Raw genomic sequence first — 23,864 nt, 5'->3', positions numbered from 1 at the left:
ACTTTCGGAGATACCCGTAGTGCACCTTTATAGCCACCCAGTTATGTTGTGACGTTTGGCACACCCAAAGCACTCCTACGGTATCCGGGAGTTGCACAATCTCATGGTCTAAGGAAACGATACTTGACATTAGAAAAGCTCTAGCAAACGAACTACACGATCTTGTGCTATGCTTAGGATTGGGTCTTGTCCATCACATCATTCTCCTAATGATGTGATCCCGTTATCAATGACATCCAATGTCCATTGTCAGGAAACCATAACCATCTATTGATCAACGAGCTAGTCAACTAGAGGCTTACTAGGGACATGTTGTGGTCTATATATTCACACATGTGTTACGGTTTCCAGTTAATTCAATTATAGCATTAACAATAGACAATTATCATGAACAAGGAAATACAATAATAACCATTTTATTATTGCCTCTAGGGCATATGTCCAACAGTCTCCCACTTGCACTAGAGTCAATAATCTAGTTCATATCACTATGTGATTGTCACTCAAAGTTCACATCGCCATGTGACTAATACCCAAGAGTTTACTAGAGTCAATAATCTAGTCCATATCACCATGTGATTAACACTCAATGAGTTCTAGGGTTTGATCATGTTATGCTTACGAGAGAGGTTTTAGTCAACGGGTCTGCAACATTCAGATCCGTGTGTGCTTTACAAATCTCTATGTCATCTTGTAGATGTAGCTACCATGCGCTACTTGGAGCTATTCCAAATAACTGCTCTACTATACAAATCCGGTTTACTACTCAGAGTCATCCGGATTAGTGTCAAAGTTTGCATCGACGTTACCCTTTACGACGAGCTCTTTTACCACCTCCATAATCGAGAAAATTCCTTAGTCCACTAGATACTAAGGATAAGTTCGACCGCTGTCATGTGATCCATTCCTGAATCACTCTTCTACCCCTTGACTAATTCATGGCAAGGCACACTTTAGGTGCGGTACACAACATAGCATACTGTAGAGCCTACGTCTAAAGCATAGGGGACGACCTTCGTCCTTGCTCTCTCTTCTGCCGTGTTCAGGTCTTGAGTCTCACTCAATACTCACACCTTGTAACACAGCCAAGAACTCCTTCTTTGCTGGTCTATTTTGAACTCCTTCAAAATCCTGTCACGGTATGCATTCATTTGAAAGTACTATTAAGCGTTTTGATCTATCCTTATAGATCTTGATGCTCAATGTTCAAGTAGCTTAATCCAGGTTTTCCATTGAAAAACACTTTTCAAATAACCCTGGATGCTTTCTAGAAATTCTACATCATTTCCGATCAACAATATGTCACCAACATATACTCATCAGAAATTCTATAGTGCTCCCACTCACTTCTTTGGAAATACAAGTTTCTCATAAACTTTGTAAAAACCCAAAATCTTTGATCATCTCATCAAAGCGTACATTCCAACTCCGAGATGCTTACTCCGGTCCTTAAAAGGATTGTTGGAGCTTTGCATACTTGTTAGCATCTTTCAGGATTGACAAAACCTTCTGGTTGTATCACATACAACCTTTCCTCAAGAAAATCGTCGAGGAAACAATGTTTTGTCATCCTATCTGCAAGTTTTCATAAATAATGCAGTAACTGCTAAATATAATTCCAACAGACTCTTAGCATCGCTACGAGTGAGAAAGTCTCATCGCAGTCAACTCCTTGAACTTGCCGGAAAACATCTTAACAACAAGTCGAGCTTTCTTAATGGTGACACTTACCATCATTGTATGTCTTCCTTTTAAAATCCATCTGCACCCAACAGCCTTACAACCATCAAGTAGTTCTTCCAAAGTCTATACTTTGTTTTCATACATGGATCCTCTCGGATTTTATGGCCTCAAGCCATTCGTCGGAATCCAGGCCCACCATCGCTTCTCCATAGCTCGTAGGTTCATTGTTGTCTAGCAACATGACTTCCAAGACAGGATTACGTACCACTCTGAAGTAGTACGCATCCTTGTCGTCCTATTAGGTTTGGTAGTGACTTGATCTGAAGTTTCATGATCACTATCATAAGCTTCCACTTCAATTGGTGTAGGTGCCACAGGAACAACTTCATGTGCCCTGCTACACATTAGTTGAAGTGACGGTTCAATGACCTCATCAAGTCTCCACCATCCTCCCACTCAATTCTTTCGAGAGAAACTTTTCCTCGAGAAAGGACCCGTTTCTAGAAACAATCACTTTTGCTTCTAGATCTGAAATAGGAGGTATACCCAACTGTGTTGGGTATTTTATGAAGATGCATTTATCCGCTTTGGGTTCGAGCTTATCAGCCTGAAACTTTTTCACATAAGCATCGCAGCCCCAAACTTTTAAGAGACGACAGCTTAGGTTTCTCTAAACCATAGTTCATACGGTGTCGTCTCAACGGAATTGCGTGGTGCCCTATTTAAAGTGAATGCGGTTGTCTCTAATGCCTAACCCATAAACGATAGTTGTAATTCGATAAGAGACATCATGGTATGCACCATATCCAATAGGGTGCAGTTATGATGTTCGGACACACCATCACAATATGGTGTTCCAGGCGGTATTAGTCGTGAAACAATTTCCACAATTTCTTAATTGTGTGCCAAACTCGTAACTCGGATATTCATCTCTATGATCATATCACAGACATTTTATCCTCTTGTCACGACGATCTTCAACTTCACTCTGAAATTACTTGAACCTTTCAATATTTCAGATTTATGTTTCATCAAGTAAATATTCTCAGCATCTACTCAAATCATCTGTGAAGTAAGAACATAATGATATCCACTACGTGCCTCAGCACTCATTGGACTGCACACATCAAATGTATTACTTCCAACAAGTTGCTCTCTTGTTCCATCTTATTGAAAACGAGGCCTTTCAGTCATCTCGCCCATGTGGTATGATTTGCATGTCTCAAGTGATTCAAAATCAAGTGAGTCCAAATGATCCATCTGTATGGACTTTCTTCATGCATATATACTAATAGACATGGTTCGCATGTCTCAATCTTTTCAAAAACGAGTGAGTCCAAAGATCCATCAACATGGAGCTTCTTCATGCCTTTTTATACCAATATGACTCAAGTGGCAGTGCCACAAGTATGTGGTACTATCATTACTATCTTAAATCTTTTGGCATGAACATGTGTATCACTACGATCGAGATTCAATAAACCATTCATTTTAGGTGCAAGACCATTGAAGGTATTATTCAAATAGACAGTAACCATTATTCTCCTTTAATGAATAACCGTATTGCGATAAACATAATCCAATCATGTCTATGCTCAACGCAAACACCAAATAATAATTATCCAGGTTTAACCTCAATCTCGATGGTAGAGGGAGCATGCGATGCTTGATCACATCAACCTTGGAAACACTTCCAACACATATCGTCATCTCACCTTTAGCTAGTCTCCGTTTATTCCGCAGCTTTTATTTCAAGTTACTAACACTTAGCAATCGAACCGGTATCTAATACCCTGGTGCTACTAGGAGTACTAGTAAAGTACACATGTATATCCAATATACTTCTGTCGACCTTGCCAGCCTTCTCATCTACGAAGTATCTAGGGTAGTTCTGCTTCAGTGACCGTTCCCCTCATTTCAGAAGCACTTAGTCTCGGGTTTGGGTTCAACCTTGGGTTTCTTCACTAGAGCAGCAACTGATTTGCCGTTTCATGAAGTATCCCTTCTTGCCCTTGCCCTTCTAGAAACTAGTGGTTTTACTAACCATCAACAATTGATGCTCCTTCTTGATTTCTACTTTCGCGGTGTCAAACATCGCGAGTTGCTCAAGGATCATCATGTCTATCCCTGATATGTTATAGTTCATCACGAAGCTCTAATAGCTTGGTGGCAGTGACTATGGATAACCATCACTATCTCATCTGGAAGATTAACTCCCACTCGATTCAAGTGATTGTAGTACTCAGACAATCTGAGCACATGCTCAACGATTGAGCTTTTCTCCCTTAGTTTGCAGGCTTAAGAAACTTGTCAGAGGTCTCATACCTCTTGACGTGGGCATTAGTCTGAAATCCCAATTTCAGTCTTTGGAACATCTCATATGTTCCGCGACGTTTCAAAACCGTCTTTGTTGCCACAATTTTAAACCGTTCAACATTACGCACTGAACTATCACGTAGTCATCAAAACGTGTATGTCAGATGTTCGCAACATCCACAAACGATGCTCGAGGTTCAGCACACCGAGCGGTGCATTAAGGACATAAGCCTTCTGTGCAGCAATGAGGACAATCCTCAGTTTACGGACCCAGTCCGCATAATTGCTACTATCAACTTTCAACTAAATTTTCTCTAGGAACATATCTTATTAGAACTAAAGCGTAAGCTACGACATTATTTGCAAAGACCTTTTGACTATGTTCATGATAATTAAGTTCATCTGATTATTTAATGAACTCCCACTTAGATAGACATCCCTCTAGTCATCTAAGTGATACATGATCCGAATCAACTAGGCTGTGTCCGATCATCACGTGAGACGGACTAGTCACCATCGGTGAACATCTCCATGTTGATCGTATCTACTATACGACTCATGTTCGACCTTTCGATCTCTTGTGTTCCGAGGCCATGTCTGTACATGCTAGGCTCGTCAAGTCAACCTAAGTGTTTTGCTTGTGTTTCGAGGCCATGTCTGTACATGCTAGGCTCGTCAACACCCGTTGTATGCGAACGTTAGAATCTATCACACCCGATCATCACGTGGTGCTTCGAAACAACGAACCTTCGCAACGGTGCACAGTTAGAGGGAACACATCTCTTGAAATTTTAGTGAGGGATCATCTTATTTATGCTACCGTCGTTCTAAGCAAATAAGATGTAAAACATGATAAACATCACATGCAATCAAATAGTGACATGATATGGCCAGTATCATATTGCTCCTTTGATCTCCATCTTCGGGGCGCCATGATCATCTTCGTCACCGGCATGACACCATGATCTCCATCATCGTGTCTTCATGAAGTTGTCACGCCAACGATTACATCTACTTCTATGGCTAACGTGTTTAGCAATAAAGTAAAGTAATTTCAACTAGAGAGGGAAGGAGTGCATCTACATACCCTTGTAGATCCCGAGCGGAAGCGTTCAAGAGAACGGGGTTGATGGAGTCGTACTCGTCGTGATCCAAATCACCGATGATCCTAGCGCCGAACGGACGGCACCTCCGCGTTCAACACACGTACGGAGCAGCGACGTCTCCTCCTTCTTGATCCAGCAAGGGGGGAGGAGAGGTTGATGGAGATCCAGCAGCACGACGGCGTGGTGGTGGAAGTAGCGGGATTCCAACAGGGCTTCGCCAAGCGCTGCGGGAGGAGGGAGATGTGTCACGGGAGGGAGAGGGAGGCGCCAGGGCTTGGGGTTTTGCTCCCATGCGCCTCCCCACTATATATAGGGGTGGAGGGGGCTGGTTTCTTGCCCTCCAAGTCCATTGGGGCGTTGGCAAAGGTGGGGGAAGAAATCCCATCATTTCCCTTCCCCACCGATTGTTATCCCCCTTTTTTAGGGATCTTGATCTTATCCCTTCGGGATATGATCTTATTCCTTCTAAGGTGGGATCTTGGTGCGCCTTGACCAGGGGTGTGGGGCCTTGCCCCCACTACCCACGTTCATGTGGGTCCCCCCATGCAGGTGGGCCCCACTTCGGAACCTTCTAGAACCTTCCCGGTACAATACCGAAAAATCCCGAACATTTTCCGGTGGCCAAAATAGGACTTCCCATATATAAATCTTTACCTCCGGACCATTCTGGAACTCCTCGTGACGTTCGGGATCTCATCCGGGACTCTGAACAACTTTCGGTTAACCGCATACTAATATCTCTACAACCCTAGCGTCACCGAACCTTAAGTGTGTAGACCCTACGGGTTCGGGAGACATGCAGACATGACCGAGACGACTCTCCGGTCAATAACCAACAGCGGGATCTGGATACCCATGTTGGCTCCCACATGTTCCACGATGATCTCATCGGATGAACCACGATGTCGAGGATTCAATCAAACCCGTATACAATTCCCTTTGTCAATCGGTACGTTACTTGCCCGAGATTCGATCGTCGGTATCCCAATACCTTGTTCAATCTCGTTACCGGCAAGTCACTTTACTCGTACCGTAATGCATGATCCCGTGGCTAACTCTTTAGTCACATTGAGCTCATTATGATGATGCATTACCGAGTGGGCCCAGAGATACCTCTCCGTCATACGGAGTGACAAATCCCAGTCTCGATTCATGCCAACCCAACAGACACTTTCGGAGATACCTGTATTGCACCTTTATAGCCACCCAGTTACGTTGTGACGTTTGGTACACCCAAAGCATTCCTACGGTATCCGGGAGTTGCACAATCTCATGGTCTAAGGAAATGATACTTGACATTAGAAAAGCTCTTAGCAAACGAACTACACGATCTTGTGCTATGCTTAGGATTGGGTCTTGTCCATCACATCATTCTCCTAATGATGTGATCCCGTTATCAATGACATCCAATGTCCATGGTCAGGAAACCATAACCATCTATTGATCAACGAGCTAGTCAACTAGAGGCTTACTAGGGACATGTTGTGGTCTATGTATTCACACATGTATTACGGTTTCCAGTTAATACAATTATAGCATGAACAATAGACAATTATCATGAACAAGGAAATATAATAATAACCATTTTATTATTGCCTCTAGGGCATATTTCCAACAATGCAGGCAGGAGTCGGTCTACTTGTCGCGGACGTGATGCCTATATACATGATCATACCTAGATATTCTCATAACTATGCTCAATTATGTCAATTGCTCAACAGTAATTTGTTCACCCAGCGTAATACTTATGCTCATGAGAGAAGCCACTAGTGAAACCTATGGCCCCCGGGTCTATTTTCCATCATATTAATCTTCCAACACTTAGCTATTTCTTTTGCCATTTATTTTGCTTTCTTTACTTTGCATCTTTATCATAAAAATACCAAAAATATTATCTTATCATATCTATCAGATCTCACTTTCGTAAGTGACCGTGAAGGGATTGACAACCCCTTTATTGCGTTGGTTGCGAGGATTTTATTTGTTTGTGTAGGTGCGAGGGACTCGTGTGTGGCCTCCTACTGGATTGATACCTTGGTTCTCAAAAACTGAGGGAAATACTTACGCTGCTTTACTGCATCACCCTTTCCTCTTCAAGGGAAAACCAACACAGTGCTCAAGAGGTAGCAAGAAGGATTTCTGGTGCTGTTGCCGGGGAGTCTACGCAAAAGTCAACATACCAAGTACCCATCACAAACCCTTATCTCCCGCATTACATTATTTGCCATTTGCCTCTCGTTTTCCTCTCCCCCACTTCACCCTTGCCGTTTATTCGCCCTCTCTTTTCCTTTTGACTCTTTTCCGCGTGCTTCTTGTTTGCTCGTGTGTTGGATCGCTTGCTTGTCATGATGACTCTATCTAGATTTGGTGATCTTCACCTTAAAAGGTTAGAAGAGATCGAAAGCAACGTCAGGAGTTTTATGGTCTTACAATTTGAGCATAATAATTTCTTTAGAAACGAGCTTAAGGAACAAAAAAGCTTTATGGGTTATATGAATAAAGAGCTCGATGATATGTCCAAAGAATTTGATGGTTTGAAATCTCAGATTGCTCATCTTGAGAAGTTAATAGCTGAAGTTTCGGATAAGCAGGCCACCTTAGTTAATAAGATGGCCGCTAAGCCAGAATTTTTTTGGGAAAATAAAGTGGAAGATCTAAAAGTTATTGGTGTGTCCCCTATTAAATCTTTGTTTGCAATATGAATCTTGATAATGATGGGACTGAATATGATCCACCTTTACCTAGAAGGCGTTCCAAAAATGCGGAGTTTTTAGATCTTGATGCAAAAATTGGTAAAAGCGGGATTGAAGAGATCAAAACTCTAGATATTAATGAACCCACTATTTTGGATTTCAAGGAATTTACTTATGATAATTGCTCTTTGATAGGTTGTTTTTCCTTGTTGCAATCCGTGCTAAATTCTCCACATGCTTATAGTCAAAATAAAGCCTTTACCAAACATATCGTTGATGCTTTGATGCAATCTTATGAAGAAAAACTTGAGTTGGAAGTTTCTATCCCTAGAAAACTTTATGATGAGTGGGAACCTACTATTAAAATTATAATTAAAGATCATGAATGCTATGCTTTGTGTGATTTGGGTGCTAGTGTTTCCACGATTCCAAAGACTTTGTGTGATTTGCTAGGTTTCCGTGATTTTGATGATTGCTCTTTAAACTTGCACCTTGCGGATTCCACTATTAAGAAACCTATGGGAATAATTAATGATGTTCTTATTGTTGCAAATAGGAATTATGTGCCCATAGATTTTATTGTTCTTGATATAGATTGCAATCCTTCATGTCCTATTATTCTTGGTAGACCTTTCCTTAGAACGATTGGTGAAATTATTCTTGGTAGTACTTTTCTTCGAGGGCTAATAAATTTTTGCAATAAGTATATGAGTTCTTTATGACTAATGTGAGTCCATGGATTATACACACACTTACCTTTCCGCATTTTTCTAGCCTCTTCGGTACCGTGCATTGCCCTTTCTCACCTTGAGAGTTGGTGCAAACTTCGCCGATGCATCCAAACCCCGTGATATGATACGCTCTATCACACATAAACCTCCTTATATCCTCCTCAAAACAGCCACCATACCTACCTATTATGGCATTTCCATAGCCATTCCGAGATATATTGCCATGCAACTTTCCATCATTTTGTTTATCATAACACGCTCCATCATTGTCATATTGCCTTGCACGATCATGTAGTTGACATTGTATTTGTGGCAAAGCCACTATTCATAATTCATTGCATATCCCGGTACACCGCCGGAGGCATCCACATAGAGTCATATTTTGTTCTAAGTATTGAATTGTAATTCATGAGTTGTAAGTAAATAAAAGTGTGATGATCATCATTATTAGAGCACTGCCCCAAGTGAGGAAAGGATGGTGGAGACTATGATTCCCCCACAAGTCGGGATGAGACTCCGGACTAAAAAAAGAAGAGGCCAAAAAAAAGAGAAAAGGCCCAAACAAAAGAAATGAGAGAAAAAGAGAGAAGGGACAATGTTACTATCCTTTTACCACACTTGTGCTTCAAAGTAGCACCGTGATCTTCATCATAGAGAGTCTCTCGTTTTGTCCTTTCATATACTAGTGGGAAATTTCATTATAGAACTTGGCTTGTACATTCCAATGATGGGCTTCCTCAAATGCCCGAGGTCTTCGTGAGCAAGCAAGTTGGATGCACACCCACTTAGTTTCTTTTGAGCTTTCATACACTTATAGCTCTAGTGCATCCGCTGCATGGCAATCCCTACTCCTTGCATTGACATCAATTAATGGGCATCTCCATAGCCCGTTGATTAGCCTCGTTCATGTGAGGCTTTCTCCTTTTTATCTTCCCACATAACCCCTACCATTATACCTATTTCCACCATAGTGCTATATCCATGGCATGCGCTCATGTATTGCGTAAGAGTTGAAAAGGCTGAAGCGCATTAAAAAGTATGCACCAATTGCTTGGCTAAAACCGGGGTTGTACATGATATGAATATTTTGTGTGGGGAAGATGGAGCATAGCCAGACTATATGATTTTGTAGGGATAACTTGCTTTGGCTATGTTATTTTGATAAGACATAATTGCTTGGTTAGCATGCTTGAAGTATTATTATTTTTATGTCAACGTTAAACTTTTATCTTGAATCATATTAAATCTGAACATTCGTGCCACAATAAGAAGAATTACATTGAAATTATGGTAAGTAGCATTCCACATAAAAAATCTGTTTTTATCATTTACCTACTCGAGGACGAGCAGGAATTAAGCTTGGGGATGCTTGATACGTCTCCAACGTATCTATAATTGTTTATTGTTCCATGCTATATTATATTCTGTTTTGGACATTATTGGGCTTTATTATACACTTTTATATTATTTTTGGGACTAACCTATTAACTGGAGGCCCAGCCCAGAATTGTTGTTTTTTTGCCTATTTCAGAGTTTCGCAGAAAAAGAATATCAAACGGAGTCCAAATGGAATGAAACCTTCGGGAACATGATTTTCGGAATGAACGTGATCCAGAGGACTTGGACCCTACGTCAAGACATCAACCAGGAAGGCAGGAGGTAGGGGGCGCGCCTACCCCCCCGGGCGCGCCCTCCACCCTCGTGGGGCCCACGTTGCTCCACCGACGTACTTCTTCCTCCTATATATACCTACGTACCCCCAGACTACCAGATACGGAGCCAAAAACCTAATTCCACCGCCGCAACCTTCTGCACCCGTGAGATCCCATCTTGGGGCCTTTTCCGGAGCTCCGCCAGAGGGGGCATCGATCACGGAGGGCTTCTACATCAACTCCATAGCCTCTCTAATGATGTGTGAGTAGTTTACCTCAGACCTTCGGGTCCATAGTTATTAGCTAGATGGCTTCTTCTCTCTTTTTGGATCTTAATACCATGTTCTCCCCCTGTCTTGTGGAGATCTATTCAATGTAATCTTCTTTTGTGGTGTGTTTGTTGAGACCAATGAATTGTGGGTTTATGATCAAGTTTATCTATGAACAATATTTGAATCTTCTCTGAATTCTTTTATGTATGATTGGTTATCTTTGCAAGTCTCTTCGAATTATCAGTTTGGTTTGGCCTACTAGATTGATCTTTCTTGCAATAGGAGAAGTGCTTAGCTTTGGGTTCAATCTTGCGGTGTCCTTTCCCAGTGACAGTAGGGGCAGCAAGGCACGTATTGTATTGTTGCCATCGAGGATAACAAGATGGGGTTTATATCATATTGCATGAGTTTATCCCTCTACATCATGTCATCTTACTTAAAGAGTTACTCTATTCTTTTGAACTTAATACTCTAGATGCATGCTGGATAGCGGTCGATGTGTGGAGTAATAGTAGTAGATGCAGGCAGGAGTTGGTCTACTTGTCGCGGACATGATGCCTATATACATGATCATACCTAAATATTCTCATAACTATGCTCAATTCCGTCAATTGCTCAACAGTAATTTGTTCACCCACCGTAATACTTATGTTCATGAGAGAAGCCACTAGTGAAACCTATGGCCCCCGGGTCTATTTTCCATCATATTAATCTTCCAACACTTAGCTATTTCTTTTGCCATTTATTTTGCTTTCTTTACTTTGCATCTTTATCATAAAAATACCAAAAATATTATCTTATCATATCTATCAGATCTCACTTTCGTAAGTGACCGTGAAGGGATTGACAACCCCTTTATTGCGTTGGTTGCGAGGATTTTATTTGTTTGTGTAGGTGCGAGGGACTCATGCGTGGCCTCCTACTGGATTGATACCTTGGTTCTCAAAAACTGAGGGAAATACTTATGCTGCTTTACTGCATCACCCTTTCCTCTTCAAGGGAAAACCAACGCAGTGCTCAAGAGGTAGCAAGGCACATAAAGATAAGCATAGGTATGTGTAATGAACGATAAAATTATTGATGGCAAATAACAGCATATGTTGTGATGGCTTTACATAGCCACTACATCATGTATCTATGGACCGCCATCCATCTGCATCTATAGGTAATACTCCACCCAGAGACGGAAATTCATCATCCATCTTGAAGTACTAACTAATGAAACATAGCATTGCATTGAGTAATATGATATACAACAGTAGATAATAATATTCCTCTCACTCAACGCTTATCATCGTGGAAACAAGTCAACTATCCTTAGTGAGGTAAATCTATGTAATAGAACATGCCTGGAATAAGGTCCTCACGCAGCCGCCTCGTCCCCAAAAGACCCCTAGGGTTCTCTGCCTCCCGTCGGCACCGCCGCTGGTCCGCTTCATCTCCGGTGGCCTTAGGGCCATGGAGGCGTGGTGAATCCCGGCCCTTCCCGGCGGGAGGGCACTGGTTTTGGATGTTCCTTGTAGTTTTGTTAGGGTTTGTGTCCTGCTCAGGAAGACGAGACGACGACGGATCCATGGATATGGAATAAAATTCTCCCCGCCTAGCTCCTGTCCAAGTGGTACATCTAGCATCGTTGATGGGCGTGTAGAGGTGTGTCTCCAGCGGATCTATCCTTGGTGAATTTGCTTGGATCTAGTGGTAGTTCATCTACGTTCATTTGTCTTCAGGTTGTATTCTTTGATCTACGTTACTCTTCAGCGGCGACTTTTGTTGTTCTAGTGCGTTGGTCCTATGGGGCCTTAGCACAACGACTTCCCGACTATCTACTACAACAAGTTTTTCCTGGCTCCAGAGAGGGAGGGGTGATTACGGCAGCGTGCCTTCGTCTTGCTTCAGTGCTTTTCGTCGTCGCTAAGTGGTCTACGGATCTGAAGTAAATTTTTATTATTTCTGTTGTTTGTTGTACTGCCATGATTGAAGATGAATAGATTGGAACTTTTCCCCCAAAAAAGAGGTAAATATGTGTAAGCTTTTTTGCTCTTGCCATCACCAGAAGTACTTCGCTTATAAAGACATACTCCATCTAATGCACATCACTCCCACTATTGTTATTTCATCTAAACTGGCCAATGATTAGTCTAAAGAATCAAAGAGCAATATATATATATATATAATCAGACCATACAATACTAATTCATTATGTTGTAATAGATCACTACAACAGTTCATCATATGGATCACAATCATATTAGGAAGCTATTGTGATCATTGTGTTCAGGCATGGCCGAGAAGACGCTACATAGCTACTGCTACAAACCCATAGTCCAAGGTCGAACTACTCACACATCATCATGGCAGCAATGTAGATCAGTGTTGATGGAGACGGAGATGAATCCCCCTCCGAGAGAGTATTGTATCAGGGTATGAAGATAATTTCTGCCTCAATGTCATGAACATACGGTGGAGTAAAAATGCATGATAAATACGATGGAGGTTAGGAGGTATTTATAAGCATCGCAGAGAAGGGTGGGCAATGGAGGGCGCCTAATACCTCCTTTTATTGATTCGGTAATGGAACAGAAATGTGTATCTCGCACCTATTTCCCCAGAGGTGACTGCTACGTCTCCAACGTATCTATAATCTTTTATTGTTCCATGCTATTATATTATCTGCTTTGGAAGTTTATGGGCTTTATTAAACACTTTTATATTATTTTTGGGACTAACCTATTAACCCAGAGCCCAGTGCCAGTTCCTGTTTTTTCCCTTGTTTCAGTGTTTCGCAGAAAAGGAATATCAAATGGAGTCCAAACGGAATGAAACCTTCGGGAAAGTTATTTTTGGAAAGAAAGCAATCCAGGAGAATTGGAGTGCACGTCAGAGGATCAACGAGGAAGGCACGAGGCAGGGGGGCGCGCCCACCCCCTGGGCGCGCCCTCCACCCTCGTGGCTCCCCGGACGTATTTCTTCCTCCTATATATACCAATATACCCTAAAACGATCGGAGAATAGAATAGATCGGGAGTTCCGCTGCCGCAAGCCTCTGTAGTCACCAAAAACCAATCGGGACCCTGTTCCGGCACCCTGCCGGAGGGGGGATCCCTCACCGGTGGCCATCTTCATCATCCCGGCGCTCTCCATGACGAGGAGGGAGTAGTTCACCCTCGGGGCTGAGGGTATGTACCAGTAGCTATGTGTTTGATCTCTCTCTCTCTCTCGTGTTCTTGATTTGGCACGATCTTGATGTATCGCGAGCTTTGCTATTATAGTTGGATCTTATGTTTCTTCTCCCCCTCTACTCTCTTGTAATGGATTGAGTTTTCCCTTTGAAGTTATCTTATCGGATTGAGTCTTTAATGATTTGAGAACACTTGATGTATGTCTTGTCGTGCGTATCTGTGGTGACAATGGGATATCACGTGATTCACTTGATGTATGTTTTCGTGATCAACTTGCTGGTTCCGCCCATGAACCTATGCATAGGGGTTGGCACACGTTTTCGTCTTGATTCTCCAGTAGAAACTTTGGGGCACTCTTTGAAGTACTTTGTGTTGGTTGAATAGATGAATCTGAGATTGTGTGATGCATATCGTATAATCATACCCACGGATACTTGAGGTGACATTGGAGTATCTAGGTGACATTAGGGTTTTGGTTGATTTGTGTCTTAAGGTGTTATTCTAGTACGAACTCTAGGGCTGTTTGTGACACTTATAGGAATAGCCCAACGGATTGATTGGAAAGAATAACTTTGAGGTGGTTTCGTACCCTACCATAATCTCTTCGTTTGTTCTCCGCTATTAGTGAATTTGGAGTGACTCTTTGTTGCATGTTGAGGGATAGTTATGTGATCCAATTATGTTATTATTGTTGAGAGAACTTGCACTAGTGAAAGTATGAACCCTAGGCCTTGTTTACTAGCATTGCAATACCGTTTACGCTCACTTTTACCACTTGTTACCTTGCTGTTTTTATATTTTCAGATTACAAAAACCTATATCTACCATCCATATTGCACTTGTATCACCATCTCTTCGCCGAACTAGTGCACCTATACAATTTACCATTGTATTGGGTGTGTTGGGGACACAAGAGACGCTTTGTTATTTGGTTGCAGGGTTGCTTGAGAGAGACCATCTTCATCCTACGCCTCCCACGAATTGATAAACCTTAGGTCATCCACTTGAGGGAAATTTGTTACTGTCCTACAAACCTCTGCACTTGGAGGCCCAACAACGTCTACAAGAAGAAGGTTGTGTAGTAGACATCAAGCTCTTTTCTGGCGCCGTTGCCGGGGAGGTTAGTGCTTGAAGGTATATCTTTAGATCTTGCAATCGAATCTTTTTGTTTCTTGTTTTATCACTAGTTTAGTCTATAAAAGAAAACTACAAAAAATGGAATTAAGGTTGCCTCATATGCTTCATCTTTTTAATGTCTTCTGTGAAAATAAGGATTCCGATAATTGTGCTCAATTGCTAGAGGAAGAATGCATTAAAATGTTTGGCACTAAATTTTTGAATGATGAGCATGATTGCAATGTTGTTAGTATGAATTCCTTGAATACCCATGATGCTAATGATATGCAAAGCCACAAGCTTGGGGAAGCTATGTTTGATGAAGATGATATTTTTTGTCCCCCAAATTTTGATGAGCAAATTTATTATGATGAAAGCATGCCTCCTATTTATGATGATTATTGTGATGACACATATGCTATAAAGAATAAAGATAACCATGAAACTTGTCATCATGATTTTAATTTTCAATTGGATTATGCTTCACATGATAGTTATTTTGTTGAGTTTGCTCCCACTATTATTCATGAGAACAAATTTGCTTATGTGGAGAGTAATAAAATTTCTATGCAAGTAGATCATGAAAAGAATGCTTTATGTGCTGGTTATATTGTTGAATTCATTCATGATGCTACTGAAAGTTATTATGAGAGAGGAACATATGCTTCTACATATTGCAATAATATCAAGTTTCCTCTCTATGTGCTTAAAGTTTTAAAGTTATGCTTGTTTTGCCTTCCTATGCTAGTTGATTATTGTTCCCACAAGTTGTTTGCTCACAAAATCGCTATGCATAGGAAGTGGGTTAGACTTAAATGTGCTTGCCATGTGTTTCATGATGCTCTCTTTATGTTTCAATTTTTATCTTTTATGTGAGGATCATTGAAATCATAATGCCTAGCTAGGGGCTTTAAACGATAGCGCTTGTTGGGAGGTAACCCAATTTTATTTTAGTTTCTTACTTTTTGGTTCTGTTTAGGAATAAATAATCCATCTAGCTTCTGTTTAGATGTTGTTTTGTGTTTCAATTAGTGTTTGTGCCAAGTAAGACCTTTAGGATCTTCTTGGATGATAGTTATTTGATCTTGATGAAAATTCCAGAAACTTTCTGTTCACGAAAACAATTGTTTAAAATCACAAGAACGTGATAAAATACTGATTCCAATTGCAGAAGATCAATAAACAAATTTTCTAGGTCTTCCTATTTTGGCTGAATTGTTTGAGTTCCAGAAGTTTGCGTTAGTTACAGATTACTACAGACTGTTCTGTTTTTGACAGATTCTGTTTTTCGTGTGTTGTTTGCTTATTTTGATGAATCTATGGCTAGTAAAATAGTTTATAAACCATAGATAAGTTGGCATAAAGTAGATTTAACACCAATACAAATAAAGAATGAGTTCATTACAGTACCTTTAAGTGGTGTTTTGTTTTCTTTCGCTAACGGAGCTCACGAGTTTTCTGTTGAGTTTTGTGTTGTGAAGTTTTCAAGTTTTGGGTAAAGATTCGATGGACTATGGAATAAGGAGTGGCAAGAGCCTAAGCTTGGGGATGCCCAAGGCACCCCAAGGTAATATTCAAGGACAACCAAAAGCCTAAGCTTGGGGATGCCCCGGATGGCATCCCCTCTTTTGTCTTCGTTCATCGGTAACATTACTTGGAGCTATATTTTTATTCACCACATGATATGTGTTTTGCTTGGAGCGTCATTTTATTTTCTTTTGTTTTGCTTGCTGTTTGAATAAAATACCAAGATCTGAAATTCTTAAATGTTGGAGAGTCTTCACATAGTTGCATAATTATTCGACTACTCATTGATCCTCACTTATATCTTTCAGAGTAGTCTGTCGTTTGCTCTAATGCTTCACTTATATCTTTTAGAGCACGGTGGTGATTTTGTTTTATAGAAACTATTGTTCTATCATGCTTCACTTAGATTATTTTGAGAGTCCTACAAAACAGCATGGTAGTTTGCTTCAACAATAATAGGCATACAAGATTAGTAAAAGAAAAATTCTTATCAGTGTGTTGAATACTATGAGAAGTTTGATGCTTGATAATTGTTTTGAGATATGGAGATGGTGATATTAGAGTCATGCTAGTTGAGTAGTTGTGAATTTGAGAAATACTTGTGTTAAAGTTTGTGATTCCCGTAGCATGCACGTATGGTGAACCGTTATGTGATGAAGTCGGAGCATGATTTATTTATCGATTGTCTTCCTTATGAGTGGCGGTCGGGGACGAGCGATGGTCTTTTCCTACCAATCTATCCCCCTAGGAGCATGCGCGTAATACTTTGCTTTGATAACTTGTAGATTTTTACAATAAGTATATGAGTTCTTTATGACTAATGTTGAGTCCATGGATTATACGCACTCTCACCCTTCCACCATTGCTAGCCTCTCTAATACCGCGCACCTTTCGCCGGTATCATACACCCACCATATACCTTCCTCAAAACAGCCACCATACCTACCTATTATGACATTTCCATAGCCATTCCGAGATATATTGCCATGCAACTTTCCACCGTTCCATTTATTTTGACACGCTCCATCATTGTCATATTGCTTTGCATGATCATGTAGTTGACATCGTATTTGTGGCAAAGCCACCTTACCTAAATTCTTTCATACATGTCACTCATGAGTCATTGCACATCCCGGTACACCGCCGGAGGCATTCATATAGAGTCATATTTTGTTCTAAGTATCGAGTTGTAATTCTTGAGTTGTAAGTAAATAAAAGTGTGATGATCATCATTATTAGAGCATTGTCCCAGTGAGGAAAGGATGATGGAGACTATGATTCCCCCACAAGTCGGGATGAGACTCCGGACGAAAAATAAAAGAAAAAAAAAGAGGCCATAAAAAAAGAGAAAAGGCCCAAACAAAAAAATAAAATAAAAAAATGAGAGAAAAAGAGAGAAGGGACAATGTTACTATCCTTTTACCACAGTTGTGCTTCAAAGTAGCACCATAATCTTCATGATAGAGAGTCTCTTATGATATCACTTTCATATACTAGTGGGAATTTTTCATTATAGAACTTGGCTTGTATATTCCAATGATGGGCTTCCTCAAAATGCCCTAGGTCTTCGTGAGCAAGCGAGTTGGATGCACACCCACTTAGTTTCTTTTGTTGAGCTTTCATATACTTATAGCTCTAGTGCATCCATTGCATGGAAATCCCTACTCACTCACATTGATATCTATTGATGGGTATCTCCATAGCCCGTTGATACGCCTAGTTGATGTGAGACTATCTTCTCCTTTTTGTCTTCTCCACAACCACCATTCTATTCCACATATAGTGTTATGTCCATGGCTCACGCTCATGTATTGCGTGAAGATTGAAAAAGTTTGAGAATGTCAAAAGTATGAAACAATTGCTTGGCTTGTCATCGGGGTTGTGCATGATTTAAATATTTTGTGTGGTGAAGATAGAGCATAGCCAGACTATATGATTTTGTAGGGATAACTTTCTTTGGCCATGTTATTTTGAGAAGACATAATTGCTTAGTTAGTATGCTTGAAGTATTATTATTTTTCTATCAATATAAAACTTTTGTCTTGAATCTTTCGAATCTGAATATTCATACCACAATTAAGAAGAATTACATTGAAATTATGCCAAGTAGCATTCCACATCAAAAATTCTGTTTTTATCATTTACCTACTCGAGGACGAGCAGGAATTAAACTTGGGGATCCTGATACGTCTCCAACGTATCTATAATTTTTTATTGTTCCATGCTATTATATTATCTGTTTTGGATGTTTATGGGCGTTATTAAACACTTTTATATTATTTTTGGGACTAACCTATTGACCCAGAGCCCAGTGCCAGTTCCTGTTTTTTCCCTTGTTTCAGTGTTTCGCAGAAAAGGAATATCAAACAGAGTCCAAACGGAATGAAACCTTCGGGAAAGTTATGTTTGGAAAGAAAGCAATCCGGGAGACTTGGAGTGCACGTCAGAGGATCAACGAGGAAGGCACGAGGCAGGGGGCGCGCCCACCCCCCCTGGGCGCGCCCTCCACCCTCGTGGGCCCCTCGTGGCTCCCCTGACGTATTTCTTCCTCCTATATATACCAATATACCCTAAAACGATCGGAGAACAGAATAGATCGGGAGTTCCGCCGCCGCAAGCCTCTGTAGCCACCAAAAACCAATCGGGACCCTGTTCCGGCACCCTGCCAGAGGGGGGATCCCTCACCGGCGGCCATCTTCATCATCCCGGCGCTCTCCATGACGAGGAAGGAGTAGTTCACCCTCGGGGCTAAGGGTATGTACCAGTAGCTATGTGTTTGATCTCTCTCTCTCTCTCTCGTGTTCTTGATTTGGCACGATCTTGATGTATCGCGAGCTTTGCTATTATAGTTGGATCTTATGTTTCTTCTCCCCCTCTACTCTCTTGTAATGGATTGAGTTTTCCCTTTGAAGTTATCTTATCGGATTGAGTCTTTAATGATTTGAGAACACTTGATGTATGTCTTGTCGTGCGTATCTGTGGTGACAATGGGATATCACGTGATTCACTTGATGTATGTTTTCGTGATCAACTTGTGGGTTCCGCCCATGAACCTATGCATAGGGGTTGGCACACGTTTTCGTCTTGATTCTCCGGTAGAAACTTTGGGGCACTCTTTGAAGTACTTTGTGTTGGTTGAATAGATGAATCTGAGATTGTGTGATGCATATCGTATAATCATACCCACGGATACTTGAGGTGACATTGGAGTATCTAGGTGACATTAGGGTTTTGGTTGATTTGTGTCTTAAGGTGTTATTCTAGTACGAACTCTAGGGCTGTTTGTGACACTTATAGGAATAGCCCAACGGATTGATTGGAAAGAATAACTTTGAGGTGGTTTCGTACCCTACCATAATCTCTTCGTTTGTTCTCCGCTATTAGTGACTTTGGAGTGACTCTTTGTTGCATGTTGAGGGATAGTTATGTGATCCAATTATGTTATTATTGTTGAGAGAACTTGCACTAGTGAAAGTATGAACCCTAGGCCTTGTTTACTAGCATTGCAATACCGTTTATGCTCACTTTTACCACTTGTTACCTTGCTGTTTTTATATTTTCAGATTACAAAAACCTATATCTACCATCCATATTGCACTTGTATCACCATCTCTTCGCCGAACTAGTGCACCTATACAATTTACCATTGTATTAGGTGTGTTGGGGACACAAGAGACTCTTTGTTATTTGGTTGCAGGGTTGCTTGAGAGAGACCATCTTCATCCTACGCCTCCCACGAATTGATAAACCTTAGGTCATCCACTTGAGGGAAATTTATTACTGTCCTACAAACCTCTGCACTTGGAGGCCCAACAACGTCTACAAGAAGAAGGTTGTGTAGTAGACATCAGTGACCCTGGGTTATCAAACCCAAGAGAGGAAGATTTCCTTGAAGCGATGGTCTCTAGCAAGCTTTTGTCAAAGTGTCAAATTCACTTTTGACCGGATCAACAAGAAAATAGTGATTTAAACACTTATAATAAAAAGAGGTACGTGTATGAGGTATTAATGCTTACAACCTTGTATTTGCACTGGGATCAAATAGAGATGTGCTTGTTATGGATCGAAGTGGGGGATGTGTTCAAATAACATCTTGACCGACACGAGGCCTGCATCAAGAATCAGTTGTCCTACCGCAGACCCTATCCGTCGCGTGGGGTTACCTTGAAAATTAAGATAATGAAATCAGACATACTAACCTAATTGTACTTTTAGTAAAACTGCACCAAACTTTTATTTTCACATTCTTTATTATCTAGCAAACTTATCCCATTACACCTACAAAGTAGTTTTATTCTTATTCTAGGTAAAGAGAACGTTAAGTGTGCGTAGAGTTGTATCAGTGGTCGATAGAACTTGAAGGGAATATTAATTCTACCTTTAGCTCCTCGTTGGGTTCGACACTCTTACTTAACGAAAGAGGCTACAATTGATCCCCTATACTTTTGGTTTATCATGTTCCTACATAGGTCCACCATGACAAAGAGAGAGGACATCATTTTAGTCATCCTTAGGATGGCTGTAGGGCGTCTGACTCAACCTCTAGGTCCACCTCAAAGGGAATCCAACATGAACCCCAAGGCATTTGTGGGCCCTTTTACAAGATGACTTGTTCTCTAAGCTTTTGGATGCTCTCACCTCTTCAACCGCTCAACATTCTAGCTAGATTTTCCTTTTCAACATGCCTGGCCTGATATCGGAAGGACTAGGGTCTGGCAATGACATGATTCAGTTCCCTTCATAACTTGCTTGAGGTTGATGCCAATTTCCATGAGGCGTTCATATTCGAGTTTCAATTCGACCACTTAGATCTGGCGCCTCCATTGGGCTTCTAGCCGACGCGCTCGGTCTCTATTTGGCGGGCCTCGAATTAGGCAGGCCACATTACTATATTGGAAAATGGAGTTTGTGGAACCGCCCGATATAACCACTTGACCAGGAGCTCACTCTGATGAGGTCCTTAGGCCACCAAGACAGTCGAGAGTTTTTTAGGAGGTCATGGCGGTTCACGCCACGACAGGTGGATACTGAACACAAGAAGTGAGAACCCTTGCTTTCCCTCCAAATCTTCTATATCTAAATAGCTAGCCCCCACTAACCTACTTCTCTCAACATGCAAGCATGCCACATCATCATTGAACATGGATGGAAAAGGCCCACCTTAACATGCACCCATGCATAAGTAAAAGCTACCTCAACATGCAAACATGCGTGAGAATTTCAATTTATTCATATTTAATACCAAATATTTATAACTATATAGTATTATTACACAACAAATCATTTGTATTTTTAATTTTAGTTCTCCTATTATTTCAAATATTCATGTTCCATACAACCAAATATCATTAAAATATATTGCAAAATATTCCCGCAACAACGTTCAGAGTTTCATCTAGTTGTAACAACTCATATCTACTCGTCTGTTGCCGCAAATGTTTCCTTTCGAGAGGCTGGGTTTTTTTTCTAGATATGAGTGGAAGCAAAGTTGCACCCATGCATAAGTAAAAGCTACCTCAACATGCAAACATGCGTGAGAATTTCAATTTATTCATATTTAATACCAAATATTTATAACTATATAGTATTATTACACAATAAATCATTTGTATTTTTAATTTTAGTTCTCCTATTATTTCAAATATTCATGTTCCATACAACCAAATATCATTAAAATATATTGCAAAATATTCCCGCAACAATGTTCAGAGTTTCATCTAGTTCTAACAACTCATATCTACTCGTCCGTTGCCGCAAATGTTTCCTTTCGAGAGGCTGGTTTTTTTTCTGGATATGAGTGGAAGCAAAGTCGTTGCACCCATGCATAAGTAAAAGCTACCTCAACATGCAAACATGCGTGAGAATTTCAATTTATTCATATTTAATACGAAATATTTATAACTATATAGTATTATTACACAACAAATCATTTGTATTTTTAATCTTAGTTCTCCTATTATTTCAAATATTCATGTTCCATACAACCAAATATCATTAAAATATATTGCAAAATATTCCCGCAACAACGTTCAGAGTTTCATCTAGTTGTAACAACTCATATCTACTCGTCCGTTGCCGCAAATGTTTCCTTTCGAGAGGCTGGGTTTTTTTCTGGATATGACTGGAAGCAAAGTTGCCAGTAAGTAAAGGATTAAGGAAATAAATCAAAAAAATGATGTGTAAGTGTTTTCCCGAGATTCAGATAGTTGGTGCTATCCTACTGCTCATTGGTGGAGGTTTGAACACAATGTCCTAAGGCTTGCTACCACATATTTGAAAGCCTCGACAATGTCGCCCACAAAGAACTCACAAAGCGTATGCCCACCTATACGACCATGGCTTTTAGCACAGGGGTCAAAGCCTCACTCTTTGCCATCTCTATTCTTCACAAACTTCTTGGTTACTTCATACCTTCAAGGTTCCCAAGCACACCTAGCCTATCTAGGAGGCACACATCATTCAGAAGTAAGAAGATAGATGTTGCTTGGTGATGAATTCCTTGATTGTTCTTTAAAAGGTTATCTCATCCACACTCAAACTCTCACATGATGGATCCTTTTTTTTGGAGAGGTTGGGTGTTCAAAGGATAGGCTTGGATAACAAAGCGGAGAAGAGTTCAAAGGCTTTGCATAAGGGTTGGTGTTGAATGCCCTTCGAAACTCAGAACAAGACTTGATAGATCTTGAGTGGAAAGACAGATAAATCTGATTGTTTCACATTTCTTCCATACAACCCATAGGTTATGGTCCCAAGTGTTTCCCTTGGGGGAATCAAACCAAACTAAACGTGGTAAGTTTTGAAATACTCAGAGGGCCCGACTGAATCGCGTTTGGTGGGCCCAAATGGTTATAGATACATGGATTGTGCTATTGGATGCCTTTCGGAGTGTCTGAGTGAATCTCACTCGGAGGGACCTAGTAACACGTTGAGTTCAAGTTGGCTGACTCGGAGGTTCTGGACAAAACTCACTCGGAAGAACCGAACATGAGTTAGTGGTTTCTATAGCATCCTCAAATTATCGAATAGCTCTTGGATCATGTTAGTAGGCTACCTCTCTTAAAGGTAGTCAGTGGCTCCACATGGAATGGAGTTGGAGAGTCGGAACAGTTCAAGACACGATGAGATAGGCTAGGAAGAATGAGATGGAGGGGGTTTGGAGATTGATCTCTAAGCAATTTGCAAGAAAAGCTTCGCCTCACAATCCCGACATCCCCATTTGATAGTATAAGTATACCTAAGGACTCAAGTGATCTTTGATCACTAAAAGTTATGAAATTGTCCTTAACCATGCCGACACTTGATCCTTTAATACTGAGGGGCTCAAAAACCATCTTCGAAGCATACTATATTTTTTGGACGTAAGTTGACCATCATGTAGAGAGAATATTTGTAATGGATCTTAAAAGCCAACAGGGGGTCAAGCAGTTAGACATAGGTTGAGACCCTGAAGGTGAGTAACAACCTTTACTTCTTGTGTTCTGGCCTTCTTATATTCTCTCAAAGTCTAGCGAATGGCTAAACTAATATCAGTGAGTATGGTGATGTAAGATCTTAGGAAAATATCTCAATTTAGCTAAATTCACTCTGGT

This window comes from Aegilops tauschii, chromosome 7 (genome assembly GCF_002575655.3).
Source record: "Aegilops tauschii subsp. strangulata cultivar AL8/78 chromosome 7, Aet v6.0, whole genome shotgun sequence".
NCBI lineage: Eukaryota > Viridiplantae > Streptophyta > Magnoliopsida > Poales > Poaceae > Aegilops > Aegilops tauschii.
This window is presented reverse-complemented; position numbering follows the sequence as displayed.